Source organism: Ischnura elegans, chromosome X (genome assembly GCF_921293095.1).
Source record: "Ischnura elegans chromosome X, ioIscEleg1.1, whole genome shotgun sequence".
NCBI classification, from domain to species: domain Eukaryota; kingdom Metazoa; phylum Arthropoda; class Insecta; order Odonata; family Coenagrionidae; genus Ischnura; species Ischnura elegans.
The window spans coordinates 21,550,534-21,563,650 of record NC_060259.1 but is presented as its reverse complement, the minus strand read 5'-3'; the positions used below and the strand labels follow the sequence as shown (position 1 = coordinate 21,563,650).

General features: G+C 35.6%; 1 protein-coding gene across 1 annotated transcript in view; it reads left to right on the top strand.

The window, feature by feature from the left end:
- The window catches only part of LOC124171843 (tyrosine-protein phosphatase 99A), a 1,017,936-nt gene that overhangs the window by 744,827 nt on the left and 259,992 nt on the right, over positions 1-13,117 (top strand). The gene's annotated exons all lie outside the window — the stretch shown is intronic.

Genomic DNA, 13,117 nt, shown 5'->3' with positions numbered 1-13,117 from the left:
GAATTTCACCAATCCTATCATTATCAATTCAAACCTACTCAAATTCCATCAATTGCTCCCTGCTACGTAGAACACAACCTTTACTAACGTTTGTAGTTTTGATCCTAGCCCAACCGCTAAGTATGAAACACCCGAACTCTTTTCAGACTCATCCACTCCGCTATTATCTCAAAATGGCCATACTGTGACTATCTCAAAAATATTTTTCCCAAAACGAAGGACGCAGGAACCTGTTAAAAACAGCCTGATGCCTGGAACCAACGATCCAACAACCACTGAGATATTTTGGCGACGCGTGACCCCTATCCCCACCTCCCTCCTGTCCTATATCCCCTCTTAGCAACACTTCCCGCCTCCACAGCCTCCCTCTGGAGCATTCTTCTGTTGAAAGCGTCACGTGGGATAGCGCCTCCCCACCTCTGTCGCCTCCCAGTCTGAGAAGAGGGATCCTTGTGCATTCCGAGTAAACATTGCTCTTCCATCTCTCTCGCGCCGATGCCGTTGTTCAAACCGTGGTGGAGAGGCGCGGTGCCTCGGAGAAGTGGTGCGGGCGGACGGCTGACGTGATGCCGGCTCAGAGCTTAGAAATGCGCCGAGTATACTTCGATTAACCTCTTTGGCGTGAGGCCGTTGCTTCCAGCATGCCGGCGTCTTGATCTCATGTGGACCACGATGGAGAGTCAGGGAGAATTTTCAAGGAGAGGAGGGCTGCTGATTATTTTTTGTTTACGTTGGTCGCTTGCCCTTCTTTATAATAATAATAATAATATCGTTTATTTCTCTATAGTGCTTTTGCATTATTTACTTTATTTTTAGAGAAAAGAACGTTCATTAGACGGTGAAAATAATTAATATCTTTAACACAAAAAATAAAAAAATACTTACAAACTCCAACTATTTCATTTCCTCTGTACCCTTCGTACAATTTTTTTCAATGATTTTTACCAAGTGTTGACCATAAGGGCCTTTAGTTTCAGTATTTACAACTAACAATTTGACATGCTATTTGAGTGAATGGTGTCATTTTTTACTGTGTGTATGGCGATACATACAGCCGAATAAGGATAATTTAAATTTATTTTCTTAAAATAAGGTTTGAAGGAGTTTTTAATTTATTTCTTAAGAAATTTTATCAAGGAAGGAAATTTTTCTTGATCAGTTTTTTTTTTAAGAAAATTGTTAATTTAAGCAAATTTAGTACCATTTTTACGACCGTATCTTAACTGCATGACTCAGGATAGGTATTTCATTAATTATCAGGTTTAAAGCTCCATGACTATCTTTACATTCCTTCATACTGTATCAAATTTACCTATCAATTCGTTTGGGTGGCGCACGGCTGCAACCACATGCTTGTTTTCAAATAATGGAACACTCTGAGGCCTTGGCTCTGGAGAAGCGGCTGAATACGTTCCATATGTTTGTTTCTCACGTATTCTTATCCCACGCGAAGTTTATAGTCGGCCTCTCACGTGGTACTGCTCTGTGCTTTTCACTTTCCGTAGACGCAACATAATGGACTTCCAGTTTCATTTTTTTCCATTTCCGGGACTGACAGAAGCCTTGGTCACTAGAAACACGGCTTTTTACTTTCTCTTGTCTGTTTTTCCTTCCTGCCTGCTATTTCTGGTACTCTTTTAGACATGGCGTGTGAAACCTCGCTAGTACCTACAAATAATCCGTACATATCTCTAGATAAAAGATAGTTTCCGACTTTATTCTCTGCTGATAGTTTTTATATAACATGATGAAAACACTTTTTCCTATTCCCACTATCTTTTAATTTAACTGACTTAGGTTTCAGGTAATGATGTCATTTTTTCACACCATGAAAATAGTGTTATTTGCTAAAACCTAGGTTGGTTGAAATAAAGTAGTGAGGAGATAAGACTAAATGATTTCTTTATGGCAAGTATCTCCGTATGCCTGCCTTGATTAAGTGCGTATATTCGTTAGTAGTAAAAAAAATATTGTGGTCTCTCATGAAAAGTAGCGTGTCCTGACTGACTAACTCATTCACTCCTCAATGCACAATTAGTCTTAAATTTCTAATTGATAGCCACCACATATTCAGGGTACATCCCTATGTACATATGTCCTATGCACAGGCGTGTAATGAAAGGATTTTGGCGAGAAAGAATTTTCCGGTTTATTTTAACCCATTAATGTTAAATTTTCTACTCCTTCACAAAACTTAGTATTGAATTCATTGGAGGCAATTTTATTTTTCGCCTCGCATAATTTACGTTCAATATATTGATCTAAAATTTGTATCATTACACGAGAAAAGGGATACTGTAAAAAGTTTATCCGTTAATTCCAATTTCAACTATGAAAATTAACCGTAGCCACCAGGAGTAAATAAGTGTTTACAGTATGTAACAAAAACTCAATTAACTATAGCTAAATCTACTGTAAAAATTAAATCACTGTTCAAATTAATTGAAAGCCATACTTTTTTCTTCACTACCAGTTGAAATTTTACGGTCGCCTTTCACTAATTGATCATATTCAGTTGAGTTAGTTCTATGAATTACATTATTCGTTTAGTTAAGTTAAACCATTTCCAAATGAATGCATAATTTTCACCCATATCGAGTCATAGCTCGTATTTGGTTATAGTTCATTTCGTTTTATTGACTCATACGTTGTCAATAGGTAAGTAGAATTTAGGAGGGTAATATCTTGTGATAACACCAGTTTGTTAACGGTGCTTATTCATCGAGCGTTAATCCCAAGCAGGAATTTCAATCTGGAATTCACCGTAGATCAAATCAAACAATGGAAATGGTGTCATTTTGAAGAAGTATCCCAAAACATCGCCTTCATTCCATTGAAATGGAACTGCACTAACGCGCGGATTCGTAGCAGACATGGTCGTAGCATTTGGCCCAGTTATCGATCGTCGATGATTCTTGAAATTTTAAAGCCTTTTTCGAAGTCCCCTCGATAACTGCATATTGGCAAAAATGATGTTACCTATTAGTCCTTTTTGCGTTCTCGGCCTAGAGTAAATATTTTGAAATATCTTTGCAAATCTTTGTAACTTTTGTCTAACATAGTTAAGAACATACGTTTGAATGTAATTCATAAGTATTGTGTAGAAACTATGGAATGTACTTATGTGGGCACGAAGTTATGGGGCACGAAGTTGTGAACTGGATTATTTGTCTCAAAACAACGTTTTTTTCAGTATTTACCGCATTATTAACCAATTATAATTTCCATTTATCATTTATGAAAACATTTATGTCATTTTGATTCCAATTCGCAAATTATAGTAATTTATATAACATTTTAAACATATATACCATTGAGTATTATCATTTACGTACATTTTATTCCGTGATGAACACAATCAAAGCTATGCATGCTGATTTGTTAGTTTATATTTTTGTAGCCCTTTTATTAACTTAACTACCCTGTGAATAAACATTGAAAGACAAAATGTATAGTTGATATGGTAAAATTAATTATTAAAAAGGAAGACCAATACAGCCATTCCGCCGCAATGAAATTCATGCATATGCACCAGCGTCGAAGAATATCGCGTCTACGTTGGATAGCGAGGAATGCACCAAATGATGAGTAGGTATATTGCTATATGTTTGCTGCTGCAATTATCTATGTCTAGTTGTTAGTGTTTAATTTTTAGTTTTTCGTGATTAATAAATTCAAATTAAATCATCAGTATCTCTGGTTAAAAGCTCAAAATAACTGCGGTCTGCATGTTTACTAGTAACAAATAATAATGCTCGGAAACAAATACAAAATCCATGTTTAATGCTCTACAATATCACGTTCAGGAAAAAAATTACTAGAACGATAAAATTCGGACCGAATGGTTCAATTTCCTAGTCAATTCTTGCATTCTAGCAAGAGTTAATCTCGCGTGGCGTCACGAGGTTCCCGCAAAACCTAAGCTACTTGCTTGCTATTTCAACAATGCGATTTTCCCTTAATAATACAAGCCAATCTTATCTATTAGCAGAAAAATACACTTTTTTTGTGTTTCCAACGCGTTTAGCAAAGTCTGTGGTGAATTTATTTGAAGCAGGATATCACTGTCATCCTATGCATCTATAAGATAATTTTTGCAAATTAGGGCGGATAATGTTCAAGCAAAATAATTATAATATAATTATTTGAGTTTTAAGCATATACGACAAACATTAATAGTTAATAAATTAAAAGTTTATAAAAATTAATAATTAGTTTTATATTCGTGTTGGACTGATACGAAATAAGCTATTAGTTTGAGGGGAGGGTAAAGCGCTGACATCACGACGTGCTCAGTGAGTCGTTGTCGTTCATTACTGGAAATTATGCCTACGGTATTACTAATTTTTTCACTATTTTTTTATAGAATGGGACTTTTTACTCCAAATTAGAAAGAAAGCTCTTTGTGTTTATCAAATTTCATTTTTCTGGGTATATAAGAATAAAGGATTTTTTAAATTAATTTACAATCCATCTGCTATACTCTAATTTGCGCGGTAAGGTTGAAAATCACTGTACGCAGGCAAAGATTTCCTAGCGGAAGACAAAATGGTTGAATTATATAAAGAAGAATTTTTTCACTTTCAAATTTCTCCTTCACTTTTTGTTATTTTATTTTCACTTATTTTATTGATTTATCTATTGGAATCAAAATAAAAACGAAATTTTTAATCTTTCGTTGCGTCATACAAGCCGACCTGGCACAACTGAGCCTAATTCTTAAGTGCGCACGAGGGGGAATTTCAATTTCGCGTGATTTTGAAATATAACGTGACAGTTTGGACATCTTTTTAGTTTTATTAGGCGAAATAAAGCATTTATAAGTATAGTTTATTCTAATGTAAGTAAGTCAATGCCGCTTTTTTTTGCTATCTATAAATTATTCTTTCTCATAGTGTAAAAATCAGAAACTACCACTGCACAAAAATTAAATCCGTGTTTCAATTCATAGAACGTCCGGTAATAGTTAAAACTCTAAACTTATTAATATTCAAAATCGTAGGGGTAAGTCAAAATACTTTTATTTATATTTCTTTCAATTTGCATCCTTGTTTATCGAGGTTACCTAAGGAAAAACTTGTTCCATTGCCATAATTTGTGATATTCATACGCCCATGATTTAGTCTACGATGAGCTCAACCATCACCTATCTAAATCAACCGTAGGGTTTATGCACTGAAAGAGTGATTGAATTGTAATTTCTATGTTAATATTCCCGGGAATCTAATAATTGCAGCTATGTGATATTTGTGCATTCCTTCAAGCTATTTACAGCTTTTCTGTGGGGTTTGTAATATAGGTTACAGATTTTCTGTTCTACGTAATAACGACGATTTTCCTAGCTTCCGCAGTGAAATTATTGTACCATCTTATGCATTTTTTCACACATCATTGATAGACCTTGTAGATATCTTGTAGACATCTTGTAGATATGTGGTACAATGTGGTCGACTCGTCGTGTTTGAATAAATCCATTGAAAATGGTTACTATATATGTATCTCATTTAACTAATACATTATAACATTTTACATATAATGAAAATGCTATAAATTTTTTCACAAATGATTGATGACAAATTTTGAGCTCCTATGTGACGTCTTTCACTTCTTTCCGTTCACTGTTGATATAGTTTTTAGATGTTTTACATTGCATCAGTCGTTCTTATTAGGACACACATTGTCCATTTTCCGAGGCAACTAGTGGTCGGAGGTCCCTCTACGCCCTCCGTTCCCTGCATCACTCTCCGCAATCGTCCGGGGCAATCTCTCCATGTCCGAAACGTAAATGGCAAGAGCCACCGCGCAAAGCCCACCGATACAGTGATTGAAACATATCGGTCAAGATTTCGGTCGGTAGATTTTTCGAGCAATCGCTTAATTAATCCAACAAAAATATGTTTTAACCAAAAGATCAATTTATCGGGAAAACGACGGTTCTTTTTTAAAAAAAGTACAGGTTGTTCAAAAGATGTTTTTTGTTCATTAAAAAAAACTCAAATTACACATTTGAGCAATAGAAAAAAATCTGCTTGAAATGAATGCTTGAATTTTCGGCAGTAATGATTTATAAATGTACGCACATGAAATTTTATGATAACCGCTTGGAATCATTCTCTTTGACTAAAAGTTTTAAGAAAGATCAAGAGAATCAGTGGCTTTCTTGATGATCGAGGGCGCGCCTTTTCAGTTGTACCGGCTTAAGAGAAAAGTCATTCTCAATTCCAATATTCCTCTCGTGGAATTAAGGTAAACTCTGGCGATATATATATATAAATATCTGTTTCATTTTGTTCAAAATTTAAATGCATCAACTTCCCAAGTTGATAGAATCAAGGTCAAAAATGCCATTGAACGATTCATAACTTCTTTGAAGTCACTCTTCACAAGGACTAATCGGGTGTTATAATACCTACAGTTTCTCGCCACTGTAACGACTATACAGCTAAAGCATTTGACATCAAATTATAAACCAAGCTTTAGTGATGCTTTCACCGCTCCCCTGCAAAAATCGTCTTACGCCCCTTGCCACCCACTACCATCATTCTCAACCAGCATAAAGATGACGTCAGAACCAGGGTGCGTTCACATATACCATGTTTAGACACTGGCGACATCTGATGGGTGGTAAAGTAAGTCCAATTGAAAAATGAATTCACAAGAGCGAATAATCTGTTGGAAGGAACTAGAGAATGTGCAGGAAAAAGTTCTTGTGCTAATTGCAATGATTTTCAACGTATATGCATATTATGAGCTGCTTACGAATTGAATAATTGCATTCCAGCGTCGTCGAGCATTGTTCCTTGCTACGTAGTAGTAAATTCAGATGTGTTCGTCTAACTATTCATTTCATCGATAGCGGTGTTTGCATTTTGCAAAGTGACTATTTGTAATAATTTCGTTGGTATCAACAACATATACTACTGCTTTTCCTTTAATCGGATGTGTTGAAAAATCATTGATGTAGGTGAAGAAAAGAGGATCTAAACTTAAGCCTCAATTGAGACACACTTATGGTGATTTCTGATTGAGATACATTTGTCGCTGCATTGCAGTCTTAGCAATAATAGTTTCCTGATTTTGACAAAGGACATGATCCAATCTGATACTATACCATAAATTAAAAATATTTTACTTCAATTCAGTGGTGGACGAATAACTTGCAGAAATGTGACTTGAATATTGTTAAAATTAAACTGATGAAATATGAAAGATATCGTGGTAATTTTTTGTGATATTAAGTATCACCCGACGTTTATAACTTTGTTTTCTATAGTCATACGTAACTGGCAGTTAGCCTGATATTTTATATTGATATGGGAGGAACTTTTGTTCAATGATGAACATTAGTGATCTTTTTTAAACTAGGACAAAGAACTCTTACCGAAACATTAAAATCATTGTGACCATCGGATTTTTCTTAAGGTAGTTTCGCACATTTTACATAATTCTAGCAAAATATTTATAGTTATTATTCAATATGTCCATAACAATACAATGCGAGCTAATGGATAATTCTCGACGAACTATAGTATATCGCATAACTTAAATAAGGTTTATAATCTCATAATATACAAAAAATTATGGAATGAATCTATAACGCTTTCCTTAGAATTATTTCTGACGGATATAGTTCAACAATAACGTCCGTCTCCTCTTCGAATGCTTCACTTTCTGTTTTCTATCCTCCAATCACAACTTGCTGCTGCTTCCCCTACTTCTTTTTCCAACCAGCTTTTAACCAACTTGCGTTCACACACGCATAAACTACCGCCAACCATGGTCGGAACACGGTGGTCAGAATCCCAACCACGGTTAACGGTGACTTGCGTTCACACTCGTTTTGTAGCATTGGTCGGGCTTAACTGGCGTAAAAAGAGCGTATTGAGAACGGGGCTTTAAATTCAGGTTTCCTGGTTTATCGATTACGTTTCGCAATTAGCTATTCTTAGAATACCTGAGATGTGAACGCAAGATCTTCAGTTTCCAAATCTTCTTTAAGGAAAGCTCCCGTATCTAATCCCCAGGATGAGGAGCTGTGACCGCGAATTAAGAGGCGCGGGGAATAATTTTACTCACCGAAAGGGATATACGTTCTCCTTATCATTTTTAGAACCAGTTACTATTCAGCTCCAATAGCTGCACCCACTCACTGGCAGCCTGTTCTTATCTCATCTTCTACTGAAACTCGAAATGTTACTCCGGTTCCCTTCACATGATTCGGCATTTTTCCTTGATGCATTGCCTAATAATTTGCTCTGAACTGGTGGAATAAGTTTTATTGTTCCATTGAGCTGCACTCTGAATGAAACGGCCCTGTCAGCTGAGTGTGATAAATAAGAAGTGGTTTCTTACTAAAAGAATGTATTAAATTAATGCAGATTCTAATTTATGGATTCCACCAAACAATTTTTGAGTTCCAGTTTTTCTAAATAAAGGCTTTTTGTCCTATTCAAATCGCTGAGTAGAATACTTCGAAGTAAATCATAAAGACGATTGAACAAAGAATTTTAAAATAATTTTGACCAGTCAATATTTTAAAAAGGTATTTTACAGTTTGAGGGAGTTTTGCATGCACCCATTCACGAATAATAACGCCCTGTCCTCACCCGCAGCTTCGAAATCCCTCTTTGTTTAACAGTGAGCCCTTTCCCGTTCAATCTATCCATAAACCCAGTGCTCTTTCTCTTCCTTCTCCGCTTATCTAACGTTCTTCCCTCAAGGTTTCATGCGCTCGAGCTGACTTGTAAACTAATGCCGACGCCGGGATTTCTTCTGCCCCTCCTTCCCTACCTTTCCTTACATCGCAAATTACCTAAGCTGTCAGTCACCTCCTCTGAAAACCTACCAATAATTCGTTTCCCTTCCGCATGTGTCTACGCTCTACCTTTATCGTCTGCTCACACCGCGCTACCCCTTCCTTTTTACCTGCGCCCCGCCGACGGCGAACGAGCATCCTATCCCTGAGAACATCCCCTGAATATAAACCGACCGTGTCAACTTTAAACTTTCTTCTCAAAATGCGAGCCTTGAAGAACTTTCCCCTTCGACGCCACTTTGCAATCTCTTAATACTTTCGCTCCTTGTCCTCCCACGCCATTCCATTCAAATCATTCCCTCCCTTTGCGTGACACGTGCCGGAGGAGCTCGACTCGACACGGCACCTTCGCTCAACTCTAACCATCCTACGCCACAGCCTTCCTTTCCGTACCCCTTCGCTCCCTCTCTGACTCTTTAACTTTCAATTCTTCCTCGCAGACTGATTGGCTAGACTGCTTGCATGACTGGGTTGCGAATCGTTTGGCCAAAGAATTTAACGCTTCGTTGCCATCATCGAACAAATTCGGCGCGGTTCGCTACGCTTGTGAAGTGTTTTCAATAATTCGTGGGCCAAATTGTTTTATGATCGGTCCCTGGTGACAGCTTCAATAGAACGAATTTTGGGTAAGTTAGACTGGGAACTCGTAACGCGTGCGTAATCAATGAAAATATTCAATTCCATTCAATTTGCCGAGGGCTTTAAAAAAATTCCGGCTGTGGCTATCCTCGCCATTCTTCGCTAGATAACACCACAAATGATATAAAATGGTGAATCTTGGTCAGAATTCATGTAGGTATATATCTCAATGTTGTTTGTTGTACCCTTTCGAACATTAAATGAACTGCTTCACGGTATTTATTATAGTTTCATGGTATAGTGTTCATGTATAGTGGAGCTGAAAAATTGGCATTATAACTTTGAAGCGTTATTCACCCTCATAATCGGAAACCAAAGTAGGAAAAATATTTTTTTTTCAATTTTTAGAAGACATTTTTAATTCGGAAATTTCCTCTCCCTCTACATTTCTAAGTAACCTTTGAAGGTACCTAAATGTTCTAGTGAAAGAGCATTTTATTGCTTAAACTGCGGCCTATGGGAGTTAAAGTGGTTCCACAGCTAAGACATAATATTTGCTTACTCTGATTGTTTCGATGACAGAGGACGATCATCTTTAAGGTTATTGTAAAAGAAATATATTAGATACCCTGGGGTTAACAGAAGTATTGAAATGATTGATAAAATGTTAATTTTTATGTTCCGGAGGAGAAAGTGTTTCAAAGCTTCATAAATATATTGATACGAATGAATGTAATAAAAATTGGTCCCGTAATTAAAGTAGCCCTCACGGCGATAAATGTTTACACGACAACTTATGATATTTAAATATATTCAAACTCACTTCATTATCAAAAAAGTTCTACTCTGAGCGTAAGTTGAATTTGACTTTTTTCTATTCGCCTTTCTCATGTAAATTATGGGTGCGTTTTTATCGATGTCATTTTTGTTTATTTGTTGAACTCTCATTAATTTTTTCAAGGTCCTTTTCTGCTACATTAACTGCCGTTTCATGAATATTTACGACCCTATCTCATTTAGGTTTATCTAATTTCATAAATGCTTTTATTGGAGAGGAGCCTGATTAATGTCACTTACATTCTATCTATTGTTTACACTGGTCGTCAATATGTTGCAGTGATTTCCCTCGAAGATTTTCCTTTAGCTATTAAGCCATCAGAGTATTATCTATGAAGTAAAAGGCATATACATGCAGTGACTAATAAATTATAGCCAAATTTAAAGTAGCCTTTAAAATGTTAGATGCATAGTAACTAAGTGAGGAAAATTTTTCTGCCTTAAAATAATGCATTTTATATAATTTCTGCATTATTTTTCATTTAACGGTGAAATAAATTATGGAGTCAAGTTTTCTGGAACAATGCTCCCTATGCCCGAACAGCATGATAGTAAAGATCCTTCATTGTCAATGAATTGTAAATGTAATGTAAAGATCAAAAGGTACGGCAAAAAATAAATAAGTTATGACGCAAACGCTGAAATTTTGTCGATTAATTGAATCACAATATTATTTCTATGACCAATGTAAAACAAAAGACGTTATTAATCTCCACAAAAAGAGGTCCTAGAAATTATATGACTATACAATCTATATATAATAAGATTATATTACTTTGGAATCGATAGGTAGGTATTCTGAATCTCAAATGAACGTTTTAAAGAAAACAGCAAAATGTAAGAGCCAAAAGCCGATACTGACCGAAGTTTTCATGAAGAAATATTAAACATGTAAACTTAAGTTATTTAAGCTGCATTTAATTTTACTCCTGATAAATTTTCCATTCAAATAATTTTAAGAAAACTCGTCTACTCATTTTCTATATTAGTCTTTACACTGGTTTTTGAAATTTTGTCAAAGTTTTCTTTTTCAGCTGCAAGCATATCCTGAAAATTGACTCAGGCCTCGGTTTTGTGAAGAGATAATCTGTTATTCAAATGCTTTGTGTTATAAGCATCACTTAAGCCTCACCAAGTAGAATTTGAAAAGGCCAGTGTGGAAATTAATTCGTTCAAACAAATTCACATCGCATCATCATCAAAGCATAATAGGGGCTCAATATTTCAGTCAACGTATTAATCAGTTTTTGTGCTTTTTATGTTTTTGACCTCTCTGCCCAACCTCTTTTCCAGCCACAATTTGTTTCAATCACGCTTGCCTTTTTTCTGCTAACCCCTTCCCTGCCAACCGCCAACTCCCGCCCGCCATCACCCTCAGTTTTTCTTCATGCACGCCCATTTACGTTTTCCGACCTCCTGTTCTTCACCATTAATTGCTCATCATTCAAATAAGCCATGGCCTTTTGTTACGCGAGTCCTGTTCCTTAATAGACACGCCAATTATGCACTTCAAAAATTAAAACATATTACATGTGTTCTTTCAGTTTGCATTTTTGGCCAATTCTAAGATGGTAATGTAGGTTGAACTGTTCATGATGTGTAGAACCTCGTTGTTTTTTTTATTGTTCTATATCCCATTACATACCACGTTTCAACTATTCATATCATGCTTCTAGCTCCATTAGTGAGCTAGTCCTGGATCTTGCTGGAAAACTTCTTATCAACTGATGTTTTATCCGAAAACCATGAAATAAGGGAAATAAGTTTTGATTTTTTGTTAAAAAACATTATGAATCTGTTCTACCATTTTGGTAATCATTTAAATCTGAATGAATGCACATTGTGTATACTCTGTACAGAACTAAAAGGAGAATAATTTAATCGAGAATGTAACGGATTTACTTAATATTTGCTCTTTCGAAATTAGCTTATAAAGCTGTATTCGTTATAATCTAGCGAAATTATATATTTGCAAAGCGCAATTATATATTCTATTGTTTGACCCGTATATTCATGTATTTCTTTTTATTTCTCGCGATTATTTTTATAGAAAAAATATCTATATCCACTGGAATCCAGTTTTCAGTTAGTTTCTCAGAAATGAGAAAATTGATTCAGTACATTATTAATAGGTGAGGTAATTAATCCAATAAATAGGTCCGGAAAAATTTCTTAAGTTTTTATTTGTTTTCTCCAATTCTACTTATCTTCCTGTCATTCTACCCAGTGATGCCATGGAATTTAAACTGACAAACTTATTAAAATAATTAGCTCCATTTGTATTATCAGGTTATGTTGTACTCGAAGCTTTATTATAATATGTGATAAACTCCTCTTGTATCATTAACTAAATAATTCCATGTCATTTCGCTTTTGCTTCAAGGTATACGTAGGCCAGTTTTCGAGTAGTATCAGCCTTAGTATTTTTACGATCCGTCAGCCATAGAGTGACTTAATATGAATATTCTATTCATCATCAGTAAATGTGTCCTCCAGTAACCATTTTTAATCGTAAAACTTCCATTGCCTATAGATTTCGTACTTACGCTGAATTTTCTTTCATCTGCCTCACCTAAGTTACGTTTCTCTCATTTCAACTCCTTAATCATCCTTTACCTTAATCATCAATCGTTTCTGCAAGAAATGCAATGTCATCAAGAAATTGTGAAGTGCTAATGACTTTGCAATTTTCCTTGAAAGTAGTTCACGCCTTTTATGTGATGTGTTACTTTATATTGCAGATACTGACCACATTTTTCGACTGATAACAACCTCAGTCCTCTTCCTGCCTTTGTTCCACTTTTTCGCTACTGTGTTTGACTGCCGTACACTTTGTACATGCTGTTGAATTAATTTTCCCAATCATAATTTCGTATTCTAGTTATC